At 31.7% G+C, this 4,855-nt stretch overlaps 1 pseudogene; it reads left to right on the top strand.

Moving 5' to 3' along the window:
• Positions 1-3,493: 3,493 nt before the first annotated feature.
• LOC107952663 (uncharacterized) lies at positions 3,494-4,174 on the top strand (annotated as a pseudogene).
• Positions 4,175-4,855: the final 681 nt, after the last annotated feature.

The raw sequence follows: 4,855 nt of genomic DNA, 5'->3' as shown, positions 1-4,855 counted from the left end.
TAATTAAATTGAAACATAAGTTTGATTGTTTAGGTGTTGCAAAATTGTTACCATTTGGACCATTTGAAAATAGGTGGTCACATCGTGACATCGGATCCTTAAAGTCACGACAGAGATCAAATCAGTGAATTGCATCATGATTAGGAATGCCTAAAGTCATGACGTCAACCCGATAGTTTACAAACTTTAGAATCTGGTCTTTATTTTATCTCGAGTCATCTTAAGATCTTTCGTAAACTCATATAAATCCTAAAAATGATTGTATAATATATTTGAAAGGAGTAATATAGTTATTAACATGTACTCATGGTTAAATTAAATTATAACTGAGTGTAGATGCTCTGACGATGAATGTGGCATCTCATAGCTTAGACATAGCAATTTGATCGGATAGGAGGTGTTACAGTTACTATCATATTAATTGGATTGAGAAAATCGAATCTTTTTCATCATTTTGACAAACAATTGGTCTGCATTTGTTTTAAGTGATTTGCAATGGAATTTGATTTCCTTTTTAGCAACATTATCTAATTAATTGCCTTTCAAATTCGAAAATTCAAAAATCCTCCTTGTAATTATTTTGATTCGAATAAATAATTCAAAATGGCAATGAAAACTTAAATGAAAAGTTAATACATTTTTACAATAGAAAATTAAAGGCAAAATTATATAAGCTCAGAATGATAAGCACACAAAATATTTGAGTGAATGAGGAAGAAAAACTAATGTTGATTTAGAAAGATGAGAAGGAAAAGTGTAGACTTTGGGCGAAAGAAGGTGTGAAAATATATTAAATTTTAACAATTTTTTAATATATATTTGTTATGAATATATTATTAAATGGATATCCATCATGATCAAGATAAAGTTTTGATGCACTTTAAATTCTAATAGTTATTAGAATTAGATCTCTACTTCTTTTATACTTCTTATGCCTATAAATAGAGACTCTGATGAAGCATTGTAAATCATCCCTTTGATTAATAAAGTACATTCTCTATTGCTTTCATATTTTTTTTGTTTTTTATTCTCCCCATCTCTCTTTATTTTATAACACGTTATCAGCACGATGATCCTCTATTTTTTTTCTTTTAAAATCTTTCGAAGTTGTCCCCCAAATCCAATTCCTCTTTCATTTTAAACTTTCACCCTTACAACTTCATTTCCAGGATGTTGAAAGGTTCAATCTCATAATGGATCATGGTGATGAAGATGATGTTAAAGATCTTTAGGTATATTTTACTGTATTTTATTTATTATATCATGTTTATTATAATTGGAGACTAATCATAACAACATGAATAGATAGATTTAAATTTAAAATCCATGCATGTTTGTGATGGTGATTATGAAGTAAAGAATCTATTGGGACGTTTATATGTTCGTCCTAGTAAATTTATTACATTCCTCGAAGTGAATGTAAATATGAAGAAAATAAACGATATACTTATGGACCACTAAAAGTGAGAACATAGTAATAAATAAGAGAACAATGAGAGTTTTCAAGGTAACTTTTCAAAGGGTAAAAATAACTTTTGTTATCAATGGGGTATGAAAAGATTATTGGCTAGATATGTGGCATGAAAAGATTATTGGCTAGATATGTGGCGTATGGCCATAGTCTTTGAGAAAGATATGAAAATGTAGTAATGAATTCTATCATTGCAGATAAAAAATATTTAACTTATTTGGTATTGAAACAAACAAATATTATTCCAATATTTGATAGTACAAAATTAGTTGAAAGCTTCAGGAGAGCTAATATATCACTATCTAAAAAGTACAAAATTTGTGATGGTTAATGTATTACTTTTAAAAGTTATTTGTAATGGATCTCATATTAAAAACATTATATTTCATATGAATAAAAAAAAGGGATTGGGTTATTAATTTATTTTATTTTATAATCTTTGTGATATTCTTTTGTTATCATCCCTATTAAATAGTTGAAAGCAAAATATTTGACTGTGAAAGATCTGCTTATGAGCGATAAAATATGATAATTCTATCTAAAGCTTGTTATGGTTGGATGCACCTAAAGTTGCAAGTTTTTTTAAAAACTGTGAGTATAACTCTACAATAGTCAGAATAAGTTCTCAATTAAAATTACGTGGTAAAATATTACTGATGAGAAGTTGCAAGAGAGCAAACTTATGTATGAAAAGTCATTGGTTATGTACCTGTTGTACACCTAGAAAATAAGATCCACTCTCAAAGTTTGCTATGAATAGATTTTTGGGCATTTGAAGATTTTGGCATATTCCCTCAGCCAATGTTGCATATAATTATTTGGAAATTATATTTATTGACTTGGTGGCATTATAGACTTCACATTGATTTAGACATTTGCAGTAGTAAAGGTCACAATAGTACTTATATGTGGATGCAAATTAAAATGAATGATAATAAAATTATCAATTTGTTGCAATTTAGTGCAATTGAAACATATGTTAAAGTAAACCAGAAGTTTACTAATACAAATGTGTTTACTACTTGGCGTGTCCAGTTAGACCATCCTGGATCGTATATGATGTGAAAATTGATTGAGAATTCATATGGACATCAATTAAAGAACCAGAAGATTCTTTAATTTAAAAGAATTCTCATATGTTGCTTGTTCTCAATGAAAATTGATTATTAGAAACTTACTCGCTAAAGTTGAGATTTAATGTCTTGCATTTCTGAAACAAATATGGGTCCATTCATCGGCCATGTAGATAGTTTTGACATTATATGATTTTGATAGATACATCTACAAAACAATCACATAAATGTTATCAATTTGCAACCTGTTGTTTGCAAGATTGCTTGTTTAAATTATTAATTTTAGATTATGTAATTAAAACAAGGCATAATTGAAAAAAAAACCCTCAACGTTTTAGGGCTTTTGGTTTTGTGCCCTTGACCTTTTTATTTTTTGATTTACACCCTCAACATTACAATTTTTTAAGAAATCGGCCCAGTTTTAACTGTCAACGTGAGTTGACCGTTAATCAAATTGTAGGTCAACATAATAGCCCATGTGGCATGCCACATAAGTAGACGATGTCATAGATGACGTCATCTAATTAGCAAAATTTTTTCTTTCATTTTCTCTCTTGCCAAACACATGGTTGCTGCCATTTTTTTCTCTTATTTTCTCTCTTGCCAAACATTATTTTTCTTCTTCAAAACATATGGTTGGCTCATTTCATCTACAATAATCTTTATTACCATGATTATAATCATGCTTTTGTGAAATTTTTGTAAACCCACACCACACTTTCAACTTAAAATCATTGTTTTTTTTTCCCACTGTCGGCTGGCATTTTTTTCTCTCATTTTCTCTCTTGCCAAACACCATTTTTCTTAACAAAAAGACCTCTACGAGATTTACCATGGATAAAAAATTGGTACTATTAACCAATCCTATAGGATTTGTCTATTATTTACTCATTCATTACAAAAATCGGGCATTAATTTGGATTTGTTAATGTGTGTGTTTTGACAAATAAGAAGGTCTTCATACCATGATGTGATAAGGGTGTTTGAGATACAAAAATACCTAGACATATCTGGAGTTCAAACATATGTTATCAATAGTGCTAAGGTTGTTTTCATCAATGAAAAGCCACAGCCAAGGCCTAAAAAGGGTATCATCAACATCTATGAAGTTTGTGAGCGTTGCCTTATCGACAACTTCAGATTTTGCTTTCTCAGTTGCAAGGTAACAAAAAAAAAACCCACCACTCTTCTCTCTTTCACTTTCAAATTAAATTTTCTTGGCAAGTCAATGGTGTTATTTGGCAACTGAGAAAACTTTTGGGGGTAAGTGAAGTTCCCAAATTTTGTACATTATGTTTGACTTTTGCAATGAGTTTATTGGGTCAATTCGAAAGTTTTGAATGTTATCTTAACATTGTAGGTAGTTGACACTTCAAAGGATTTCTAGAAGAAGAATAGCCAAATGGGAATGTCATCAGATTCAGAGGATTCATACAATAGTAGCAGCAACCATCAAAATTACCTCAAGAACAGAAACAACAACAACAAAGTCCAAAGCTTTAGCCTATCAACACCCCCACCAACATTGGTTAATTATCGAATTGCTAAACGAGGAAAGGGGATTCCACATAGAGCCCCAATGGCAGGTCTAATCATAGAATATTAAGCCATACTATTTAACTATTATTGGCCACATATACAAAGGTAATTATCTTTGTAACACCCTAAACCCGTATCCGTCACCAAAACAGGGTTATTGAGTATTACCGGACTTATAAATCAATCAATCAAACATTTCATGCACATTTATCAATCAATTCAAAAACCATTAATAGACATTCATATGGTCTCTAATACGAGCCCTCAAGGCCCAAACTAATCATTAAAGTTAGTTTGTGGCTAAACTAGGTACTCAAGAAATTTTTCGAAAAACATATAAAATTTTCAAAGAAATAGGGGACACACGCCCGTGTGGCCAGGCTGTGTGTCTCACACGGCCAAATGAAATGCCCGCGTCCCAGGTTGTGTAGGCGCTCGAAATGAGGCATACAGTCATGTCTCAGCCCGTGTCCTTACCGGTGTAACTCTCTAACTTGGGTCACACGGCCAGCCCAACGTTTGTGCGTTAGGCCGTGTGGACAATTAAAATTTTGAATTTTAGGTACAGGGGATACACAGCCGAACCACACGGCTGAGACACACGCTTGTGTCTTTGCCCGTGTGGACGAAAAATAGGCCATTCTCAGGCTACTTTTCTCACTCAATGGGTCTTTCACCTACACAACATCAAAGCACATATACAAGCCAATTTATAACTCTCAAATCAATGCCAATACCAAGTTTTATGGATGATATGTCATGACATTTATTC

This window comes from Gossypium hirsutum, chromosome A02 (assembly GCF_007990345.1).
Source record: "Gossypium hirsutum isolate 1008001.06 chromosome A02, Gossypium_hirsutum_v2.1, whole genome shotgun sequence".
Taxonomy (NCBI): domain Eukaryota; kingdom Viridiplantae; phylum Streptophyta; class Magnoliopsida; order Malvales; family Malvaceae; genus Gossypium; species Gossypium hirsutum.
The sequence above is the reverse complement of the archived record's forward strand: the minus strand, read 5'-3'. Positions and strand labels throughout refer to the sequence as shown.